General features: G+C 41.5%; 1 non-coding gene across 1 annotated transcript; it reads right to left on the bottom strand.

The window, feature by feature from the left end:
* Positions 1-19,992: 19,992 nt before the first annotated feature.
* LOC132224808 (small nucleolar RNA SNORA42/SNORA80 family) lies at positions 19,993-20,122 on the bottom strand. Its single transcript, XR_009450735.1, has one exon. It is a non-coding gene; the product is annotated as a small nucleolar RNA SNORA42/SNORA80 family (small nucleolar RNA).
* Between the last annotated feature and the right edge of the window lie 5,237 nt (positions 20,123-25,359).

Raw genomic sequence — 25,359 nt, 5'->3', positions numbered from 1 at the left:
ATCTAGAAACACATTCTCAAGAAGCAACAACTTCTGCCTCTTGCAGCCTGTAAGTCCCATGTTTCAACAATATCTGTACTCAGAGAAGGACTGTAAGCCAAGCATAAAGAAGAAATTCATGTTTTCAGGCAAGCAGTCAGTAGGCGCAAGTGAATATATAATGGAGTATATAACTATAATATTTAATATTTTGTCTTCTGCCCCTAGTTCAGCCAGTGATATTCTGCTCATTTCAGGTGTTCAGTGTTCCTTGAATTTCTGTCAGGGGGAGATTAGCATGACTTCTTAAAAGGAACATATTAGATGTCAGGTTGTTCTAATTAATGATATGGGACTTTCGGACTTGAACACGTGGTGTTCCCCTGGGCAGGATGGCTTCCCTGGGCTCTTTGTCGGAGTCGAAGAATGAAACCACGGACGGAAAATGGTATAGAAAAGGCGGAAATTTATTGAAGAATAAGCACAGATTCCCACGTGGAGAGAGGGAAAGAGTCCAACCGAGTTCCTTTTTCCCAGGTTTACAAGGGCTGCAGTTTTTGTGCCTCGATATCCCCTCTGATTGGCCATTATTCCCCTTTGATTTGATCACCATAGCAACTCCTGAGCTCAAAGGGTCAAACCTCAGGTGGGGCATGTGAGGCCCTCCTCCCTTATTGTTTTCCTAATTCTCCTTCTTTGAATGAGGGTCTTCCTTCCCTTTATTTTGTAAATGTATCTTTTGCTACTTCCAGCTCCCTTATCTTATGGAAATGTGGCGTCTGCCTCCCCCAACTCCCTTGTCTTATGAAAATGTAACTTTTTGCAGCTCGATAGCCTGTGCTTTTTCCATGGACCCCTTTAATTTTTTTAAATATATTTTTATTGATTTCAGAGAGGAAGGGAGAGGGAGAGAGAGATAGAAGCATCAATGATGAGAGAGAATCATTGATCAGCTGCCTCCTACCTGCCCCCTACTGGGGATGGAGCCCGCAACCCAGGCATATGCCCTTGACCAGAATCGAACCCATGACCCGCAGTCCCCAGGCCTATGCTCTATCCACTGAGCCAAGCTGGCTAGGGCAAGGCTTTATTTTTTTTAGTGAAACATTCCTTTGTAAGTGAATCTTCAGTGAAAGTGCCCTGAGTGTGTGTGGGGAAAGGAAGGCTAGCCTGGATATTTATTGATATGAAAAGATCTTTGGAGTACATTATTAAATGAAAAATGGGAGTTGCAAAACTATAAGGTATAGGAACCTCAATTTTAGGGATATGTGGGTGTATTACCAAAAAAAGAGAGTTGAGAAATGTATATACACTAAAACAAAATGAGACCATTTGATTTTGGGATCTATTTTCCAATATTAAGAGCAGAAAAGGGGGCCGGGGTGTCAGCTTAATTCTCTGAGACCATCAAAACATCAGCTTTATCAGATTTTATGGCCAACTGGAGAGGAATTTTTCCTGATGGCCTGGAGCCAATACTGACAAACATAATTGACAGGGTGATAATTAATGCGGGATCTCTGGTTTGCTTTAATGTGCTCCCCTGTCTACCTCTGTGGTCAAAATTTCACATTACCTGAAGCAATGCTTTGCACGTAGTAGATGCTACATAACTACTTCGAGCTGGCAGGAAGGAATGTAAGAACTTACTGTGAAATGGAAAACAGATGTGACTACTTTGGAAATGTAATCAAACAGCTTTTGAGGTACTGGGAAGGCGCGTGTTTGCAAACCAGGAAACACCCAACCCCAGGAAGCAGATGCTGGTCTGCTGTTGGTCAAAACATCTTTTTCATAGAAAGCTCTGGGGTCTCATTTTTACTTTGGTGACTTTTTAAATGTTCTAATCTGTCTCGGGAATTTATTTCTAAAATGACATTCCAAGTCACTGCCTCCATTCACAGCAAGCTGGGTTTTGTGATAATTGCCTTTGATGTCTGTTCTGTGGCCTTTCTTCCTCTCCTAACCTCTGTCGTTGTCAATTACCCTGGGAGGCTACCCACACAATGGAGACTATTGCCTCAGTAACAGCTGTATCAGCAGTACTGCTGAAGCCTACACAGAGAGCCAAGCCAACTTCCAAGGGTTTGCGCACACTTTGCGCAAGGAAAATAGATGATCTTCCTTTCTACTGGGTATGCCCACCGTCACATGGTTTTGAGCAGCAGTTCCTCTCAGAGCTACACTGGATCCCAAGCTGCCTCTACTGTGGGCAAATAGATTCTTTTTTTTCCTTTTAAATATGTTTTTTATTGATTTCAAAGAGGAAGGGAGAGGGAGAGAAAGATAGAAACAACAATGATGAGAGAGAATCATTGATCAGCTGCCTCCTGCACATACTACATGGGCAATTGAGCCTGCAAACCAGGCATATGCCCCAACCGGAAATTGAACTGTGACCTCTTGGTTCATAGGTCTACGCTCAACCACTGAGCCACGCCTGCTGGGCCAAATTGATTCTTAATAGTGCAAGGTTGCAGCTGGCGAACTCGGAAGACAGGTGGAAAGAGGAGGAGATCCTGGCTGTGATGATGGCACTGCCCCAGAGGCTGTCTTCCACAAACCATTTCTACCTTCCACACCTAGAACCTTTTCTTGAAGGATTAGGACAGCGCTTCTCAACCTGTAGGTCTCGACCCCTTTGGGAGTCGAACGACCCTTTCACAGGGGTCCCCTAAGACCATCGGAAAACACATATATAATTACATATTGTTTTTGTGATTAATCACTCTGCTTTAATTATGTTCAATTTGTAACAAAGAAAATACATCCTGCATATCAGATATTTATATTACAATTCATAACAGTAGCAAAATTACAGTTATGAAGTAGCAACGAAAATAATTTTATGGGAGAACCAAGATGGCGGCATAGGTTAACGCCAGAGTTTGCTGCTTTGAACAACTACTTCAAAAGTGAAACCAAAAAACGGAAGGGACATCACCCAGAACCACAGGAACGCTGGCTGAGTGGAAGTCCTACAACTAGGAGGAAAGAGAAACGCATACGGACACTCAGAGGAGGCGCAGTGCTGAAGTCAAATTCTGAGGTGCGGAGTGCGCGGAGCGGGCTGGCGGCGGAGGGCGCGGTTGTTGTTTTCAATCGGGAGGGAGTAGCAGACTCTGAGCTCCAGATCCAGGCGAGTCTTTAGGGACCCAGACTCAAACGGGAGAAGCGGGACTGTCTGGCTTCGGTCAGAGCGAGTGCAGCTTTCTCTCTGAGCTTTGCAGCGGGTGCTGGGACTCAGAGAGGCAGAGGCCCTTGGGACAGGACTGAGAGCCGCCATAACTGCTCTCTCCGGCCCACCCTGTTGATCCTGTGCGACCCGCCCCGCCCAAGCCCTGCACAGAGGCATTTGCCGGATAGCCTCAGGCAAAGGCATTTGCCGGATAGCCTCAGGCAAAGGCTAGATTAGCACCTCCCTAGAGGACAGAAGTTCTCTCACTGCTGACACAGCTGATCCTCATAGCCACTTGGCCTGGAGGTCAAACCCTCCCTGGAATTAGCTACAACAATCAAGATTTATCTATAAGACTGTGAACAAAGACCACTAGGGGGTGCACCAAGGAAGCATAACAAAATGCGGAGACAAAGAAACGGGACAAAATTGTCAATGGAAGAAATAGAGTTCAGAACCACACTTTTAAGGTCTCTCAAGAACTGTTTAGAAGCTGCCGATAAACTTAATGAGATCTACACGAAAACTAATAAGACCCTCGATCTTATATTGGGGAACCAACTAGAAATTAAGCACACACAGACTGAAATAACGAATATTATACAGACGCCCGACAGCAGACCAGAGGAGCGCAAGAATCAAGTCAATGATTTGAAATGCGAGGAAGCAAAAAACATCCAACCGGAAAAGCAAAATGAAAAAAGAATCCAAAAATGCGAGGATAGTGTAAGGAGCCTCTGGGACAGCTTCAAGCGTACCAACATCAGAATTATAGGGGTGCCAGAAGATGAGAGAGAGCAAGATATTGAAAACCTATTTGAAGAAATAATGACAGAAAACTTCCCCCACCTGGTGAAAGAAATGGACTTACAGGTCCAAGAAGCTCGGAGAACCCCAAACAAAAGGAATCCAAAGAGGACCACACCAAGACACATCATAATTAAAATGCCAAGAGCAAAAGATAAAGAGAGAATCTTAAAAACAGCAAGAGAAAGAAACTCAGTTACCTACAAGGGAATACCCATACGACTGTCAGCTGATTTCTCAACAGAAACTTTGCAGGCCAGAAGGGAGTGGCAAGAAATATTCAAAGTGATGAATACCAAGAACCTACAACCAAGATTACTTTATCCAGCAAAGCTATCATTCAGAATTGAAGGTCAGATAAAGAGCTTCACAGATAAGGAAAAGCTAAAGGAGTTCATCACCACCAAACCAGGATTATATGAAATGCTGAAAGGTATCCTTTAAGAAGAGGAAGAGGAAGAAAAAGGGAAAGATACAAATTATGAACAACAAATATGCATCTATCAACAAGTGAATCTAAGAATCAAGTGAATAAATAATCTGATGAACAGAATGAACTGTTGATTATAATAGAATCAGGGACATAGAAAGGGAATGGACTGACTATTCTTGGGGGGGAAAGGGGTGTGGGAGATGTGGGAAGAGACTGGACAAAAATCGTGCACCTATGGATGAGGACAGTGGGTGGGGAGTGAGGGCGGAGGGTGGGGCGGGAACTGGGAGGAGGGGAGTTATGGGGGGGAAAAAAAAGGAACAAATGTAATAATCTGAACAATAAAGATTTAATTAAAAAAAATAATAATAATTTTATGGTTGGGCGTCACCACAACATGAGGAACTGTATTAAAGGGTCGCAACGTTAGGAAGATAGAGAACCACTGGATTAGGATATGTTAGGCAGTGCCAGGAGAAAGAACTAACATTTATTAAGTAACGATTATGGGTTGTACAGATCCATTTTAATCCTACTACCTTTAAGAGGTATTATCAGTCCCATTTTACTGGTAAAAAAATGAGGCTTCCTTGGGGTCTAAACTCTGACCTCTTGACTCAAGGAGCTTTGAGGGAGGGGGAATGGGACTCAAGATTACTGGCTTGTTTGGGGCAGTAAGCTCAGTAAGTGGCATCGGGACTATGCTTCATACGGATGGGGCTAAAATAATCTAATCCAACATATTAGTTTATTTAAGTTGGAGGAAAATGCTCACATCTAATGCATCCTGATTTGGGGAAAATAACTGAAATTTGAAGACCATTAGAAGTACCTCATTACGAACTTTTTAACAGTTTAACAGGTGTCCTGATTCCCAGCCCATCACACCGCGACAATTATCAAGGACCAGAGGCTCCTTTTTCAGACACTCGCTCTCCAGGTTTTCACTATTGGCCATTTCCCAGTAAGGTAAATTAAAGATGCCAGCCATACTGGATAAAGTCATACTTTGGGTTTCCACTGCCTTCCAGAATTATCACATTTCAAATACGACAAAACAGTGAAAGTTATGCCCATCATCATGAACTCAATGACTTTCTGAGACCAATCTTAACATTATTTAAATTGACAAGTTGTTGGCCCTGGTTGAGTAGCTCAGTTGGTTAGAACGTCTTCTTGATTCCCCAAGCTTTTGGGTTCAATCCCCAGTCAGGGCACATACAAGAACCAACCAGTGAATGAATTAGTAAGTAAAACAAGAAATCAACATTTTTCTATCTCTTTCTAAAATCAATCAGTAAATAAAATCAACAAATTGTTTCCTACAAATGATATTCAATTCAAATGTCCTTGCAAAATGTCTATTTTGACAAATAGAGTTGCAGGTTGAAGTGGTTTTAAAATTTCTGTGAAGCCAAGCAGTTCACAGAGAGTAAGAGGTAGTTTCTTATTTAAAAAAAAAAAAAAAAAAAAAAGATCAAATTTTTATGTGGGCTAGTGGAAGAACATATTGTCATAGAGAATACTAAATTGTCTACAATGTAAGATGAGTTCTTTAGAAATAGAAAAAAAAACATTTTAAAAAGTGGCTACAATTGATTCTGGAAGGAAAAAAAATATATGGCAAGAGAAGTCATTTAACCTCCTCTTCTATTGGACCTATGTCATTGGACATGACTTTGTCCTTTCCATTGTCTTTATTTAAGTCAAACTTATCACATGAGATTCCAGCTGTATTACAAAGGAGCTGAACCCTAGCTGGTTTGGCTCAGTGGATAGAGTATTGGCTTGGGGACTGAAGGGTCCTGGGTTCGATTCCAGTCAAGGGCACGTGCCCAGGTTGTGGGCTAGATCCTCAGTAGGGGGCATGCAGGAAGCAGCAGATCAATTATTCTCTCTCATCATTGATGTTTATATCTCTCTCTCCCTCTCCCTTCCTCTCTGAAATCAATAAAATTAAAGAAATAAAAATAAAAACTAAATATTTTTTTAAATGGAGCTGAAACTTTGTAGCAAGTCACCTGAATAGGTATAATTAATGTCACAAATTTTATTTTGAACTTGTAAATCTGCTTTTGGGAACCATTTATTTGCATGGTAGATTTAGTTTTAATATGTCCTACCTCTGTGCAAAAATCCCTTGGATCCCTGAAGTCTCCCTAAGCTCCTTTCAATGCTTCTTAAATTTTAATGTGCATGGACAGCTTGTCAAAATGCAACTTTGGACTCAGTAGATCTGGGTTGGGCCTCAGATTCTATATTTTTCACAACCTCTCAGGTGATGACAATGTGTTGGTTCATGGACTACATAAAGCAAGACTTTGTTTTTTTAACATTTTTTAAAAATATTTTTTTATTGATTTCAGAGAGGGAGAGAGAGAGATAGAAACATCAATGATGAGAGAGAATCATTAATCAGCTGCCTCCTGCATGCCCCACACCAGGGATTGAACCCACAACTCAGGCATGTGCCCTGTCAGGGAATCAAACTCTGACCTCTTGGATCCTACTGAGCCATGCCACCTGGGCCATGAAGCAAGACTTTAGGCCACAGAATTCTGAAAAAGCACTGGGACCAGGTCTCAAAAGCAGGAACCAAATGGGTTGATAAAGGAAGACTTTTCATAAGAGGACATTTAAGAATGAAAGAGATAGCAATAGAAACTACCATAAAACCGGACTTTTTGAGGGCTTTTTTTTTTTTTTTAAATAAAAAGGGATTTGGTCAAATTGGCTTATTATCATTCCTTTCTTGCTAAGTAAGCACTAAACTTTAGTCCCAGAGTGGACATGAACAACACACAAGCCACCACTGGAGAAAGTAGCCAGATAACAGAACAACAAAGCCTGGACAAGTCCTGATCTCTCCATCTCCCTCCCGCCCTTGCTGCCCTTAAGTGCAAGTTAACATCAAGAAATTCCATCGAGCAGAAGATAGGAGTTACAGTTTTTGCTCAAGATATATATGATCTCAAAGCTGCACACTCCCAGGCCTTTACAGTTTTGCAGAATTCAAGAAAAATTCTTTAAGGACGCTTTCTGGCTTCCGTAACAAAATGCAACATCTGTTCTCTGATTCTTTCTGAACTTTGATTTCTTTGTAAAATGTAGTATATCCTCACAGGTCATCATGAGAAAAAAATCATAGAATTTAGACACAGGTCAAGAGTCACCTCAATAGGGATTTTTCCTGGGCCTTTACTCGGCCAAGCAACTCCTCTGGGTTCCCATAATCTATATTCATGCTTCGATCATGACACTTAATACCTTGAATTTATAAGTCTCTTTAATAATTTTCTTTTTAAAATTTTTATTTATTGATTTTAGAGAGAGAGAGACCTCAGTTTGTTGTTCCACTTACTTATGCATTGATTGGTTGATTCTTGTAGTTGCCCTGACTGGGGAATGTATCTGCAACCTTGATATATTGGGATGATGCTCTAACCAACTAAGCTACCTGGCCAGGGCAATAATTTTCTTACTTAAACTAGCTCCTTGGAAAAGATAATAATAAAGGTAACATTTAGTGGGCACTTGCTCTGTGCCAGGAATATTCTAAAGACTTTTTATCTCTACAGTAGTCTATGAATTAGGTGCTATAACCATTTTACAGATGAAGAAACTGAGACTCAGAATTGTAGTAATTGCCTAAATTCATTGAGTGAAATGACTGGGATTTGAGCCCAGGCAGTCAGCTCTAGAACCCATATTCCACGTGAGTGGAAGCCTTCTCCAGTATTCCTCTCAATAATTCTATAACACAACACAGTGTAGTGTGTAGTAGGCATCCAATCTTGTTGGATTTCTCATTGGTGAAATCATCAGGAACCTGCTAGAAATGTAATAAATGCTTGTAGAGTCTAAATCTCTTCCAGAAGTGCCAGATACATCTGTGGTATGAATGTTCTACTTGTCTCAGCACACCGGACCCAGATTAGCCTTCTGGTTTCTTTTACACTATATTGTTTTTCCTCTCTGATGTCTCTGTTCCCTTTCCAGTCTCTTCGTTACTCCTTCATCCTCCATGGATCTCTAAATATTGGAGTTCCAACTTGATATTATGTGAAGTTGTCTGTCTTTATTTCTTCTCTCATTCTTTTCCCCACTCCTTCACCCTGCCTCTTTATCCTATAACTCTAAATACTTTCGTGATGATGCTAATGATTCCCAATTTATATTGTCAGCCCAGGCCTCTTCCCTGAACTCTATGCTCAGGACTTCCTTGACCTTGCCACTGGCATGTTTCATGGGCATCTTAAATCTCACAGGTTCAAAACTAAACTTGACTGTAAGTTATAAGCAGAAAAAATAAGCCCCACAAGGTGTGGAGACTGGGCAAACCTCTTGCCAAAAAAAGTGTTTTTTCACATGACATTGACTATGAAGGAGTAAGTAAAATGATATTTATCAGTAACTTGCCCAAAGTCAAACTATGGCCCCTAGACAAATTGTGTGTGTGTGTGTGTGTGTGTGTGTGTGTGTGTGTGTGTGTGAGAGAGAGAGAGAGAGAGAGAGAGAGAGAGAGAGAGAGAGAGAGAGAGAAAGACTTGATTAACTTGTCAATGCAAGAACTAGCAGATGGCAAAGCTGGTTCAAAGACCATTTGAAGAATAGAGATTTATAAATGCTGCCTGGAAAGACATGCTGAAATAAATTAACTAGGTGAGAGACAAAACTAGTTAATGTCCTATAGGGCTGTAAGGCTGTAACCATTTAAAGGTATCTATTCTGCTAGAGAGAAGTCATTTGCATTTCTATCAGACAGAAATCTACAAGTTAATATGTAACTTCAAAGATTCTGGGTGTAATCAATAGTAAGTAGCATAGCAAGTGTGGTCATTTTTTCTTTTTTTTTTTTAGAATTAAATCATCCTTGGGTGGGCCCGTTAAGAGAGAACTCAACTACAATATTGAAAAGTTGCACGGCCTTCTTTTTGCCTTATTTCCACGTTTTGAATGATTTTTCTTAACAAGTATCAGAATCTTTATGCACTTTTTTCTTGAGCACAGAGCTGGGGTATTTTTTGTTTGTTTGTTTGTTTACATATATTTTTATTGATTTATTGAGGAAGGGAGAGGTGGAGAGAGAGAGAAACATCAATGGTGAGAGAGAATCATTGATCGGCTGCCTCCTGCATGCCCTCTACTGGGGATCAAGCTCACAACCTGGGCTTGTGCGCTTGACCAGAATCGAACCCGGGACCCTTCAGTCCACAGGCCAATGCTCTATCCACTGAACCAACAGGCTAAGGCAGAGCTGGGTTTTTGTTTTTTTTACTCCAAAGCTCATATTCCTTATACCTTACTTCATCAATACATAATATATTTTTAAGAAATATTTTTTAATTGATTTCAGAGAGTAGAAGGGAGAGGGAAAGAAACATCAATGATCAGAATCACTGATTGGCTGTCTCCTGCATGCTCCCTACTGGGGATCAAGCCCACAACCCGGGCATGTGTACTAACAGAGGTTTGAACTGTGACCTTCTGGTTCATGGGTCAATGTTCAACCACTGAGCCAGGCAATACATAATATCTTTAATTTAGGAGGGCTGCTAAAGCGATTTTCAGGCTCTAGGGCTGACAACTGAATATCCATTACCAGAATCAAGTGCTCTTAGAAGGCCAAAGGTTGAGCCTTCTTGTTAGATTTCCTCAAAGCCTACTATGTTAGTCCCACTGAATTTTCTGTTCCCAGAAACCTAACAAGTACTTCAAATTTATACCATTCATTTGCAGTTCACCCAATGTTTTGTTTACAATGTTTTGTTATTTATCTGTACGTATATTCCAGTCTCCACAAGTAGATCATAAGCCTTTCATAAAGAGATTTTCTTTCTTATAGCTCCTTGGATATGCTCTACAATGCTCAGTAAGGGGTACTGAGTAATGAGGCTGCATGTATGTGACAAAATGAATGCTAACGAAGTTGAGATAAAAGAGGCATATTGCCGAAACCGGTTTGGCTCAGTGGATAGAGCGTCGGCCTGCGGACTGAGGGGTCCCAGGTTCGATTCCGGTCAAGGGCATGTACCTGGGTTGCAGGCACATCCCCAGTAGGAGATGTGCAGGAGGCAGCTGATCGATGTTTCTCTCTCATCGATGTTTCTGGCTCTCTATCTCTCTCCCTTCCTCTCTGTAAAAAATCAATAAAATATATTTTTTTAAAAAAAGAGGCATATTGTTAAGTAAAATAATATGGAAAACTTGATGGAAAGAAGGAACCTGAAATTTGACTAGAAGAAGGCATAGGATTTATACTGCAATAATAAGAAGGCTATACTTAACCCCAAAGAGATTTCCTAAGAGAGGGAATTATCAGTGATACCTGCTGGAGGAGGTGTTTCATGGGCAAATCACTTATTCATTCAGCAATCTCTATTGCGTGTCTGCTATTTGTAATCACTGGGGATACAGCTATGAGTAAGTCAGACATGGCCCTAGCCTTCATGGAGATTATAGTGTTCTGGGAAAGATGGATACTAATTGCAAAAAGGGTATTAAATTACTACTATAAAATTAAACTTTAAAAATTTACTTAAAATAACATCCAAAATATACCTAACCAATACACCTCAAAACTGTCAAAGTCATCAAAAGCAAGGAAAGGCTGAGAAACTGTCATAGCCTAAGGAGACACGATGGCTAAATGCAATGGGGTTAGGATTCTGGAACAGAAAAAGGACAATACGTAAAAACTAAAGAAATCTCAGTGGACTTATTAACTATGGACTTCAATTCATAAGGATGTATTACAATTAATGAACCCATATTGGTTCATTAACTGTAACAAGTGTGCATTTTAATATAAAATGTTAATAATAGAGGAAACTATGTGTTTGGGGAAGAGGTCTATGGGAATTCTGTCCTATTTGCTCCATTTTTCTGTAAATCTAAAAATGTTCTAAAAAAGAATAAAGTCTAGAAACAATTTTAAATGCGCTCACTGTAAATAAAAACAAAAATTATTTGTGATCAACACTAAGAAAGCAAAAAATGGGATGTTTGTCATTAGAGTCTATAAAACTCCCAAGAAAAGGCTTTCCTGGAGAAATCAGACTAAAGCTGAAACTTAAAACTTGAAAAGGAGTTGGCCAAGAAAAGAGAAAGTCAAGATCCTTCAGGCAAAGGTCACAGAGAATTCTAAGACTGTGAGAAAATTAAAAACAAGTTCTGTGTGGCTACAAGAGCTTTAGGCAAAAAAGATAAAATTATTCTGTGATTCTCTCAGATAAGCCTTGGATACCCATACCAAGTTAAGGATGTTTAAGTTTATTTATAAAGCCAAGGGAGAACCATTCATTCAATAATCAATATTATCAGCTACTAGTATATTGGGGGAAGCTCTGCTAAGCACTGGTCCTATGACAATGAACAAAGCAATGAAACCCCTGCCCTCAGGAAGCTCACGATGGCTGGAAAGGGCAGGGGGGTGTTGAGAGAAGATGGAGGGGGTGGGGGGATTGAGCCCTGAAGGGCCTTACCCTGCAATAGAGGTTTTGAGGCAAGGAATGGCTTGATCTTTTGCATTATTTCTAAAACCTCACTTAGGCTATAATCTATTCCTCCACATCAGCCAAAGTGAGCTTTGCAAACATAATCTCAGAACTGGTCATTCAACCATAAACCCTCCATTGTTTCTCCTTGCACAGCAATGGAAATCCAAACACCTAACACACTTAAAGTAAATTAAGCACTAAAGAAATTTTCACAAAATATGTCAACCTGGAAAGAAAATATATCTGACTTGTTTTTCAAACAGATTTCTACAGTGTTAAAGTGAGAATAAAAAGAATTCCTCTCCAGATTAAACCAGGCATCTTCAAGGTCACTCTGAAGTGATCTGCATATGCAGCCCAATGTTCTTTAGTTTATCTATACTACTAATCTCTGAAATCCATTTAGTGACAGCCCTCCTTTAAATGGAAAAAAAAGAAGAAGCTTTTATTGTATTCCTGACATTCCTGAAGTTGCATACCACAGTACACCAAATATACAGGCTTGTGAAACATCTTTTTATCTTCCATACTGACTTGTTTAATATATACATATATCAAGGTTTGGCCAGGTTTATGCTTGAGCAAATTTTGCTATAATATTTTTAGGAGACACAACACAGTAAAAATGATAAGTAAATGTATGTCATTTGGTTAATATTCTATAAGATTTTAGTTTTGAGATTGTATATTTCTGTAACGGCTGCTATTTTCCTTTTTAATATGTTGACTTCTTTCATTTATTGATTTAAAAAAATTTTTTTTAAGAGAGACATTAATTCGTTGTTCCACTTATTTATGCATTCATTGGTCGATTTTTGTTATGTGCCCTGGTTGGGGTTGAACCTGGAACTTTGGCATATTGGGATGACACTAATCAACTGAGCATCCAGTCAGGGCTGTTTGCTATCTTCTTACAACTTTCTTTCTGATTAGTTGTAAACCACACAAACAAAAAAATCACAAATTCTAATTTTATAAAATATATAAGTATTCAGTATTTAAATTCATATTTATAGAAACTAACAAAATAGAAGTAAATTGTAGGACTATCGAAAATAATGATAATGATAGGACTAAAACTTCTCTTTAGCTGTGAATGACCCATTTCATTTTGACTTTTAGTTCAAGATGACTTTATACTTGCTGACATTAAAAGTGAATATTCTATCCCTAGCTGGTTTGGCTCAGTGGACAGAGCATTGGCCTTTGGACTGAAGGGTCCTGGGTTTTATTCCAGTCAAGGGCACATACCTCGGTTTCAGGCGCCACATGAGGGAGGCAACCAATCGATGTGTCTCTCTCACATCAGTGTTTCTCTCTGTCTCTCCCTCTCCCTTCCACTCTCTCTAAAAATCAATGGGAAAAATATCCTTGGGTGAGAATTAAAAACAAACAAACAAACAAAAACTGTAAGCAAATAAATGTATTTTTTAAAAAGTGGGTATCCTAAAAAAAAAAAGTTTTTATTGAATGTTAAGTATAATTGGAAAAAAAGTTATGTTGCCATTTCACAGTTTAAATAAAGGGAAAGTTTACCTTCTTAATTATAATTCCCACTCCCCTCTTTGAAAAATAAAGAGCTTGCCCAGTTCATACCCATTTACGAACCCACCTTAGGACCAACTAACAGCTGCTCTGCTTACAACCCATTCTGTGGGTGGGAAAACATTAGAGACTACAGGTCAAGTTAGTCTGGGGCAAAACAAGTGGGAATGTCAGCATCTGAACATTCCTATAAGGTCACTGAGGCAGCTCCTTATTGCACTCCTCTCCGCAGACACAGCTCCATCAGAGGCTTGTTGGATGGATTTCCTCCACGAAGCCACTCTCCTCTCCGCTAGACCTCTCTTGGCCCAGACCGGGTTAGGTGCCCTTTAGTGGACCCCATCGGCTGTCATGCATCTGTTCTCCCACCCTAGCAAATGTCTTCTTTCTCTTACTTTTCAGTCTGTTTTCTGAAAAATCAGACAGAGGCCGAAAACCAGGACTACAGGCTTTATTAGAGGAGAAGGACCTGCCGGGCTGTCTCGCAAGGGGAGGACAGCAGCACGTGCAGGGGTGGGCACGCCTTTGGAGGGGTGGAATGGGAAGGGGTGGGGACTTAGCGTACTCGGCACACACTGATTGGTGGCTTACTGCATTGTCCATATAGGACAAGGGCTTAGGGTATTTGGCAGGTGTGGATTGGTGGTCCAATGTATAGTCCACATAAGGTATATGGTTAGTCACTCAGGTATTTCCGGACTGCAGGTTATGTCATACTCTGCCCACCAGTTGGGGGAAGGGAGGATCTATCATTCTCCCCACTAAACTGTGAGCTAATTTTTTTTTTATCCCTAAGGCCTAGCAGGGAACTCGTTGCTTGTCCACAAATATTTATTTGAATGCCTATTTTGTGTCAGGCACTGTGCTAGATGCTGGAATTACAATGATGACCAAAGCAGTAAAAACAGATGTTACAGAATTTATAGTCTGGTAAGGGAAATCAGTTGTTAAATAAATATACAAGTCATGAATTCATTCAAATAGTGTTTAGGGCCATGACATCCAAGCACCAGGTGCCAACAGTGTGCATACAGGCTTTGCAGGACTTGATCTGGGGAAGGCCTCCTGGAGGATGTGACCTTTAAGTGGATTCCTGAAGAATGAGAACAAGTTGCCACGCAGAGTAAGTCTGTGTTGGGAAGGGGGTGGGTGCTGAGTTGGAACAACACACAGGGGGAGCCTGAGACTGGAAATGGCCAGTTTGGTGCAGTTGGTGAAAGAAGGGCCTCAGCCAGGTCAGGTACCTCCTCCTATGAAGCAGCTTGAACACTGCCCTGAAAGTTGAATTTGTAAGGCCACTGGATGAAGAATGGAATGTAGAGGAACAGGAAAGGACAAAAGGAGATTAAAACAGGAGATAATGGGATCTTGTTGAGTGGAAGTTGACTGAGTGACTAAACTTTAGACTCAAAGTATAGAATATAAGACCTGGAAGTCCCCAGAAATTCCATCTAGGTTTTATATCTCAGTTAACAAGGAAATTGAGTCCCAGGTGGTCCTATAAATTATTCAATGCTACTAGCTTAATCATAGCAAGGCTAGGACTACAAACCAGTTGCGCCTTCTGTCTCTTCCCATCATTTCACATTGACCACTTTATGTGAGGCAGGTTTTTTAACTTTTAAAAAAGCATGCTTTACCCCTTGCCAATGTGGCTCAGTTGATTGAGAGTCTTCCTGTGTAGCAAAAAGTTGTCAGTTTGATTCACTGTCAGGTACATGCTCAGGTTTCGGGCTCTATCCCTAGTAGGGGCATGCAGGAGGCAGCCAATCTATGTTTCTCCTTCACGTAGATGTTTCTCTCTCTCTCTCTCTCCTTTTCTCTCTCTCTCTAAAATAACACACACACACACACACACACACATATATACACACACATGCAATGCTTTACAAAATAATAGATATATAGCGTTCATTGCATTATTCTCTACTTTGATTATGTTTGAAAATGTAGATGAAGTTTTATAAGAAGCAATGCTTTAACACTGTTGGAGTGTAGGTACAAATGCAAGGTGTTTGAAAATTTGGCAAAAGAAACTGGTCCATAGCTTCCTGGGACTCCCAGACTTACACAGCACCCTTTGGTTCCCAGCCTGCTAGGCCCAGCTGGGTGGCATTTGGAGGGATTGCCATAGTCACAGATAATTCCAGATTGCTGATCTCCACGGTACTTGCATGAGGCAAGACACATAACCTCTCTTTGGCTCTTCTGTAAAATCGAAGTACATGCTGTAATGCCAAAAATAATAATGCAATTTAATGATGAATTTGATGTCCTTTATTCAAGAGGGTAGACTCCATGGATTGGGGGAGTAGAGTGCCTAAACAAGCAGGGAAGCACTCTTCCCAAGGGATTTGGGCAAGAATGAGTCTTATAGAGTAGCGGTTCTCAACCTGTGGGTGGTGACCCGTTTTGGGGGTCGAACGACCCTTTCACAGGCGTCGCCTAAGACCATCAGAAAACACATATATAATTACATATTGCTTTTGTGATTAATCACTATGCTTTAATTATGTTCAATTTGTAACAATGAAAATACATCCTGCATATCAGATATTTACATTACGGTTCATAACAGTAGCAAAATTACAGTTATGAAGTAGCAACGAAAATAATTTTATGGTTGGGGGTCACCACAACATGAGGAACTGTATTAAAGGGTCGTGGCATTAGGAAGGTTGAGAACCACTGTTATAGAGAATCAGAAGAGGCAAATGGGAAAGAGGATTGGCTAGGAGGTCAGGGTCTCTATAAGACCAGCAGGTCCTGTTTTCTAGGATAAGGTAAGCAGGCTAAAGCTGAGTTGGAGGTTTATGATTGGTGTATGTTAGGTTTCCTCAACAGTAAGCTATTTCCTGTAAGTGCAGGCTGACTTCAGTTTAGATTTATGACATGGGCCAGGCCCCTGGGGCAGTCTCCATTCTATGGGTCTCAATATATAAATTACCTTTATCATTACTTATTATATGGGGGATGTTGTGAAACCAAGATGAACTCATGTATGCAGAAGTACCTGCCTGTCCCATGTTCCCTGATCAATGAACACTATTTTTAATTGATTTTTAGGAAGAAATAGGAGAGATTAATTTGTTGTTCCACTTATTTATGCATTCATTGTTTGATTCTTGTATGTGCCCTGACCGGGTGCCGGGAGCCGGTCCATCCTTGCTGCTTGACACAGTCGCTGCAGGAAAGAAACATCTGCACAGCATATGTTTCAAAGGACCTGGCATATATAGCATACGGTTCTTAAAATGTTTGCTCACCTTCTTGGCACTACGTGTTTTAACCAAGGTCTCCTCTCCAAGAAAGGTTGTTTCCCCAGGTAGGGATTTTCCCCTGAAGTTAGGGAGGGAATAAAACCCCTCAACTAAGTGCCAGGTGGGTAATTAATCACTTTAACTACGAACAATCATGCTTAAGCTACATAATCTTTACTCCCTGGAATGGAGATAAGAAATGCCCTAACCTTTGTAATAGAGATTGATAGGATTAAATCAATTGGTATAAATACAGTTGTAACAAGACAGAAACACTCAGAGCTTAGAAGAGAATTCAGAAGACAGAACCTACACGGAGCCTGGAGACAGAAGAACTTCGCTGGAGAGAACATGGCAATAGATCCTGGACTGAACCTGACTACAGAAATATGGCAAGAGAACCTGACTAGAACCTGGTGACCAAACCTGGCTGGAGATCTCAGACAGAACCTGGCTGGAGATCCTAAGCAGAATCTCTCTGGAGATCAAGACCAGAACTTGGCTGGAGATCCTGGCTAGGCTGCTGATCAACTGAACGCTGTCTCCGTGTCCTTCCTTCTTCGCCGACTCCGTCCACACCTTTGGGGACCCCTGGACCCGCTGGGGCTGGACCCCGCTGGGGCTGGACCCCGGCAACTGGGAATCCAACCTGAAACCTTGGTGTATTGGGAGGACACTCTAACCAATTGAGCTACCTGGCCAGGGCCATCCTAGAATTATTTTCTTAGCATATTTTCTCCCACATGCTCACAAAATTTTTTGTTGTTAGTTTATTTTGTTCATTAGATTCTACATATGAATAAAATCACATGGTACTTGTCTTTCTCTGACTGGCTTATTTCACTTAGAATAATGTTCTCTAGGTCCATCCGTGATATTACAAAGAGTAAGATTTTCTTCTTTTTTTACAGCTGAGTAGTATTCCATTGAGTAAATGTACCACAGTTTTTATCTACTCATCTACTGATGGGCACATGGGCTGCTTCCAAATCTTTGATATTTGAATCAGTGTTTCAGGTTTTTTCAGATATACCCCAGAAGTGGAATCACTGGGTCATTTAATTTTTTAAGGTACCACCATGCTACTTTCCACAGTGGCTGCATCAATCTGCATTCCCACAAACAATGCACAAGGGTTCTTTTTTCACCACACCCTTGCCAACACTTGTTGTTTGTTGATATATTGATGATAGCAATTCTGGAAGGTGTGAGGTGATACTCATTATGGTTTTAATTTGCATTTATCTAATGATTAGTGAAGTTGAGCATCTTTTCACATGCCTATTGGCTATCTGTATGTCCTCTTTGGAGACGTGTCTATTCGGGTCCTTTGCCTGTTTTTTTAATTGGATTGTTTGTCTTTTTGGTGTTGAAGTTGTTTTTTTAAAATACATCTTTATTTAGTTCAGAGAGTAAGAGAGAGGGAGATAGAAACATCAATGATGAGAGAGAATCATCAGTTGGTTGCCTCCTACACTACTACTACTGGGGATCGAGTCCACAACCTGGGCATGTGCCCTTGACTGGAATCGAACCCAGGACCCTTCAGTCCACAGACTGACACTCTATACACTAAGCCAAAATGGCTAGGGCTACTGTTGACTCTTACAAGTTCTCTTTAAGTTTTGGATATTAACCCCTTGTCAAATGTATCATTAGCAAATATGTTCTCTCATTCAGTGGATTATCTATTCATTTGATTGATGGTTTCCTTTGCTGTGCACAAACTTTTTAGTTTAATATAGTCCCATGTGTTTTTTATTTCTTTTGTTTCCCTTGCTTGAGGCAAGATTATATATATATATATATATATATATATATATATATATATATATACACTAGGGGCCCGGTGCACCAAATTCGTGCACTGGGTGTGTGGGGGGGGGGGGCGGGGGGGAGTGTCCCTCAGCCCAGCCTGCCCCCTCTCACATACTGGGAAGCCCTCAGGCGTTGACCCCCATCACCCTCCAATCGCAGGATCGGCCCCTTGCCCAGGCCTGACGCCTCTGGCCTAGGCGTCCCGCCCGGGCAGCGGGGACCTGCAGTGGCAGCGGGGGGTGCCGTGATCGCGCGGGCTCCGCCCCTGCCCCTGCAGGAAGCCTCTGGCTGAGGCGTCCGGCCCGGGCAGCGGGGACCCGCAGCTGCAGCGGCCCCGCGATCGTGGGCTTCGCTTTAGGCCCAGGCAAGGGACCCCTAGCTCCTGGGACTGCCAGCTTCGACCATGCCCAGCTCCCATCGCTGGCTCCACCCCTACTTCCTGCTATCACTGGCCAGGGCAGAAAAGGCACCCCAGGGCCGCCTTTGCCCTGCCCCCCAGCTCTTAGCTCCCCCCTGGGTTTCTGATCACTGTCAGTGGCAGGGGGCTTCTTCCTGCTTTCCCTTTTGCCTCCCTGCATTGTGCCTACATATGCAAATTAACCGCCATCTTGTTGGCAGTTAACTGCCAATCTTAGTTGGCAGTTAATTTGCATATAGCCCTGATTAGCCAATGAAAAGGGTATCGTCGTATGCCAATTACCATTTTTCTCTTTTATTAGTGTAGATATATATATATATATATATTGCTACAAGAAATGTTCAAGATTTTATTGCCTGTGTTTTCTTCTAGGATGTTTATGGTTTTGAGTCTAACTTTAAGACTTTAATCTATTTAGAGTTTATTCTTGTGTGTGGTGTAATAATATGGTCTAGTTTCTTTTTTTTTCGCACATATTTGTCCAATTTTCCCAACACCATTTAGTGAATTGACTATCTTTACCCCCTTGTATGTTCCTGCCTTCTTTGTCAAATATTAATTGACCATAAGGCATGGGTTTGTTTCTGAGCCCTCTATTCTGTTCCATAGATCTATATGTCTGTTTTTATGCCAGTACCATGCTGTTTTGATGACTATGGCCTTGTAGTATAGTTTAATATCAGGTAGCATGATTTCTCCAACTTTGCTCTTCTTTCTCAGATTGCTATAGCTATTTGAGATCTTTTGTGGTTCCATAATTTTTTGGAATATTTTTTCTAGTTTTGTGAAATACACCATTGGTATCTTGATAGAAATTTCATTGAATCTATAGATTGCTTTGGGTAGTTTTATGATGTTAATTCTTCCTATCCATTAACATGATATACATTTCCACTTATTTGTAACTTCTCCAATTCCCCTCCCTCCCTCCCTCCCTCCCTCCCTCTCTCCCTCCCTCCCTCCCTCCCTCTCTCCCTCCCTCTCTCCCTCCTTCCTTCCTTCCTTCCTTCCTTCCTTCCTTCCTTCCTTCCTTTCTTTCTTTTTCTTTTTTATACTGTACAACCCCCTTCAGTGCTCACAGCCCACAGGTAAGGAGGTTGGGCAATGGTTCAATGATGCAATATTCTGTGGCATGGGTTCACTATGAGAGGCCCACAAAGAAGGGCCCATCATAAAAAATTCAATTTCTTTCTTCAGTGTCTTAAAATTTTCTGAATATAGGTCTTTTACATTCTTGGTTAAATATATTCCTAGGTGGTTTGTTTTTGTTTTAAATATATTTTTATTGACTTCAGAGAGAAAGGGAAAATGAGATAGAAACATCAATGATGAGAGAGAATCATTGATCAGCTGCCTCCTGCACGCCCCCTATTGAGGATGAAGCCTGCAACCTGGGCATGTGCCCTGATCAGGAATCGAACCATGACCTTCTGGTTCATAGGTTGATGCTCAACCACTGAGCAACATCGGCCGGGCCTCAGTGTTTGTTGTTGTTGTTGTTGCTGTTGTTGTTTTTGATGCAATTGTAAATGGGATTGTTTTCTTAGTTTCCCTTTCTGATAGTCCATTATTTGGTGTATAAAAATGCAACTGATTTCTCAGTATTTATTTTGTGTCCTGAATTTATTTATCAGTCCTAGTAGTTTTTTTATGGATCACATATTTTTACATTGTCACAGCTATGCTAATATTTTTGTCTTCTGTTTACGTCATTTAACACTTTTTAGCCTAAACATATAAGATAAATATATTTCTAGTACTTTTAATAATTATCATATGTAATAACTAGAGTATCTTTTCTTGTTGATGTACCATGAATCATTAATCTGGTCCTTTAATGTGTATTTGTATTTTAAAGTTATTTGCCTCAAGAGCTAAAACTAACTTACTTTCTTGTCCCTGGGCTAAACAATTCTGGATCAGATAAAAGTAACAGCTATTTGCTCTATGAAATTCTTGCCCCTAGGAGATACCACTATGAATCAATTAAAATAATTTATTATCAAAATGAATAACTTGTTTATTTATACTTGTTTCAAAAATTTTCACCTTGCTGTGCTCATTAATCCAACACTATCCCATCTAATAATAGACAAACATGGTAATTAACCGTACCTTCACTACCATCGCCATTGGCTGATCAGTGTAATATGCAAATTAACTGCCAACAAAGATGGCGGCTAATTTGCATACTGCAGGCAGGGCAGGGCACCTGGAGCCGCCATCCAGGCCCCCGTGTGCAACCCCAGGAGCCGCCAGAAAGCCAGGCCGAAGGCAAGGTGGCCTCCTGGGGCCAAGGAGCCGCTTTGCCTGCTGCCCGTGATCGTGATCGGAAAGCCGGGTCACAGACAAGGCGGCCCCCTGGGACTCAGGAGCCCATCGGCAAGGTCTGCAGGCGAAGCAGCGATCAAGTTATGAGACGGAGGTTGGGGGGCGGAAGGAACTACAGGAGCAGCTCTGGCCAGAGACTGAAGACTCCCGCCAGAGCGAGGAGCAAAGACTGAAGGCTCCAGCCGCAGCGAAGACTGTGTCCAGAGCGAAGATGGAAGGCGGTGGCCAGAGTGAAGGTCTGGGTCCTGGGTGCCAGAGGAAAACTGGTGCTGGCAGCCAGGGGAAAGAAGGCCTATTGCATGAATCTTCGTGCAACGGGCTTCTAGTTATATTATAAACCCTGATCATTCCCAAACAGTCCCTGCCTTGCCAGGCCTGATTCAGTTATCCAACTTGGGCCTAAAACCCTATAAATATCCTCCTCTGAGCACTGATTCTGTCAAGTGCTATTTCTGCAGTATTCTAATAGGCAGCTTTGCTTGATCAATAAGTTTTCCTGGGGGTCTTTGGAGGTTAATGATTGGCAACAATAATCTACATCCTAGGATTATCACAAGCAGTGAATGAAATCAAGTACAGTAATTACTTTAATCACAGACCAGGAATGTATGACCTATCATGGTTTCCTGTTTTTCTTTTGCTGCACGGAAGCACAGAAATACATTTAGTACTTACTCATAAGAACTTGGAGCTTTGGTCTCTCAAATTGCTACTTTCTATTTTTTACAGCTTTGTATTCTTTCTTTCTTCCTTTCTCTTTCTTTCTTTCTTTCTTTCTTTCTTTCTTTCTTTCTTTCTTTCTTTCTTTCTTTCTTTCTTCCTTTCTTCCTTTCTTCCTTTCTTCCTTCCTTTCAATCCTCACCTGAGGATATTTTCCCATTGATTTTTAGAAAGAGTGGGATGGAGGGGAAGAGACAGAAAAAGGGAGTCATCAATGTGAGAGAGACACATTGGATTGGTTGCCTCTTGACCATACCCCAACCAGGATTGAACCTGCAACTGAGGTATGTGCCCTTAACTGGATTTGAACCCGGGACCCTCCCATCCGTGGGCTGATGCTCTATCCACTACGCCAGACTGACTAGGGCTTCCATATTTTAATTTTTATTATTATTTTAATCATCACCCAAGGATATGTTTTTATTGATTTTTTTTGGGGGGGGGGGCGGAGAGGGCGGCAATTCATGTGAAAGAGTAACATTGGTTGCCTCCTGTACAAGTAACAGCCTGAATGGGGTTGTGGGTCGAGAACCAAAGTTTTCTTCAACAACAGAGACATTTTTCCGCGAAAAACTTGGTAGAGAACCGAGTTGTTTGAGATAGGAGCTGGTGAAGAACAGACTTTCCTTGAATGTCTCCCATCTCGAACAATTCAGTTCTCCACCAAGTTGTCTGTGGCAAATGTTTTAGACCCGACAACTCTTTCATGCTGGTACCTATATTACCAGTCACGCATTTCTCAGGGGAGAATGTGTGAGAATGAGTTAGTTTGCCACTAAATCCCACGTTGTTAACATCCCAGAAAATTGTTCTGTGAATCTTTTCGTTTGTGCTGTGAATCATGCTTTTGCTTTTGCTGCTGCTTAGTATTCCTATTTAAATATGTACAGTAAATCACCATGGTTCCTAAGAAGGTTAGTGATAGCAGCAAAGAGAAAAGGAAAGTTGTGAAAACAATGATAGACCTTAAAAAAGAAATAATTCCGGGGTGAGGGCATGTGCTGGGAGATGGGAGCGACTGGGGAGAGATCAATACGGAGAAAAGGAGGCTTATGTAATACTTCAAACAATAAAGAATTTAAATAAAATAAAATAAAAATTTGTAAGAAGTAAAAAGAAGAAGAAAAAGAATTGCAAAACATATAGAGGTGTTCATGTGTCTCATCTGGCTGCTGAGTATGGCATGGGGGAATCAATGATAAGCACAATTTTAAAACATAAAGAGGCCATCAAGAGTACTGCTAAGGATGTGAAAGTGCTCACGAAATAAGGATCACAGGCAATTGAAGAAGTGAAAAAAATTGTGTTGATTTGGACAAATGAAAAGCAGTTAGCCTGTGACAGCATTTCGGAGGCAATGATATGTGAAAAAATGAAGACGCTGCATACTGACCTCCTTAAAGATACCCCTGAAACTAGTGCTGGAAGTGATTTAGTTAAGGCTAGTAAGGGATGGTTTGATAAATTTAAGAAAAGACGTGGCATTCATGCTATCCTGAGGCATGGGGAGGCTGCCAATTCTAGCAAAGTACTTGCTGATAATTTCATGACAGAATTTCAAGAATAGTACATAGAGGCTGAGGGATTTGATCCCCAACAAGTGTTCAGTTGTGATGAGACAGGCCTCTTCTGGAAGAAAATGCCAAAGAGGACCCACAGCACACAAGAGGAGAAATAATTGCCAGGACACAAGCCACTGAAGGAAAGGCTGATGTTACTGCTGTGTGGGAATGTGAGTGGGGACTTTATATTAAAGCCTCTACTTGTCTACCATTCTGAAAACTTGTGAATTTTCAAGAAAAATAATGTCATGAAAAACAAGTTGAATGTTATGTGGAGGGCTAATAGTAAAGCTTTGGGAACCAGGCAATATTTTATTGAGTGGAGTCATGAAGTGTGAATAAATTCCTGGAGGAAAACCAATTGCCACTCAGGGTACTGCTTGGAATGGACAAGGCTCCTGCCCACCCTCCAGGCTTGGAGGCCGAGTTGGTGCAGGAGTACAGCTCCATCACTGTCAGGTTCTGGCCACCTAACACAGCTCCTCTTACCCGGCCCATGGGCCAGCAGGTCATTTCTAAGTTTAAGAAACTTGACACAAAGGCACTGTTTCAGAGGTGTTCTGAGGTGACCTCTGAAACTAATTTAACCCTCAGGGAGTTCTGGAAGGAACTTTTTAATATCCTCACTTGCTTGAGGCTCAGAGACAAAGCATGGGTGGAGAGGCGGAGTATCTTTCAGGACCATGCAGTCAGCCTGGAAGAAACTGTGGCCTGAGTCTCTTGCTGAAAGAGACTTTGAGGGCTTAAAGCATAATGTATCTGTTGTGGAGGATATTGCGTCTCTCAGCAAGTCCATAGGGTTGGAGGTGGATGATGATGATGTGGAGGAGTTGATAGAGGACCACAACACTGAGGTGACCACCAAGGAACTCCAAGACCATCAGAGAGAGCAGCGGCTAAGGAGCTCTCTTCAGAGGAGGAGGAGGGAAGAGAAAATATCCCTACTTCACTAATCAAGGAAATGCTTGGGAAATGGGGAGAAATGCAAGTTTTATTGAAAAATATCACCCTGACAAATTAAACTCGTTCAGTGACAATGCAGTGTTTCACTTCAGGCGAGTGTTAAAACACAAGCAAAACCAAACATCATTGGAAGGTTTTTAGTGAGACGGAGGCCCAGTGAGCCCGAAGCAAAGTGGAGCAAAGAGACAAGAGAGAAAGAACCCCGGAACCTGACTCCCCTCCAAATAGTAACATCTCTTCACCCTCCTCTCCATGTTCAGTCATCTACAGCTCTCAACATTAAAGGTAAGGTCTAGTGTGTATGTAAATTTTCATTTTTTACTGTAAATTTCATTTTTTTGGTTAAAATTTAATTTACATTTCATGTCCTTTCTGTTTTTAAAGTGTTTATTTATAGATTAAACAGTACATCCTATATAATAAAAACCTAATAATGCAAATTGACCAAACGGTGGAACTGCCGGTCAGCGGGGGGCAGGGCTGGTGAGCGGGGAGCACCAGGCCAGCCAAGGCAGGTGCAGAGGGAGGGGACAGTGATTGGGCGGGGTCAGCCACTTGCTGGCCCATGCCGGGCCCCCAATTGGCCCTCCGGTCGCCTCCTACAGAGGGAGGTCAGACTGTGGCTTAGGCCCACTTCCCATGGGACCGGGCCTACACTGTCAGATGGACATCCTTTGAGGGCTCCCAGACTGCAAGAGGGCACAGTCCCAGCTGAGGGGACCCCCCCCCCCCACCCAGTGCACTAATTTTTGTGCACCTGGCCTCTAGTTAGACAATAAGAAAGGTTAAGACAGAGAATCATTTGGGGATCTGGAACGGATTAATTCAATTTGCATTTTTTCT

The sequence above is a fragment of the Myotis daubentonii genome, chromosome 1 (assembly GCF_963259705.1).
Source record: "Myotis daubentonii chromosome 1, mMyoDau2.1, whole genome shotgun sequence".
NCBI lineage: Eukaryota > Metazoa > Chordata > Mammalia > Chiroptera > Vespertilionidae > Myotis > Myotis daubentonii.
Note: the sequence above shows the minus strand (reverse complement) of the source record. Positions and strands in the feature narration are given on the sequence as shown.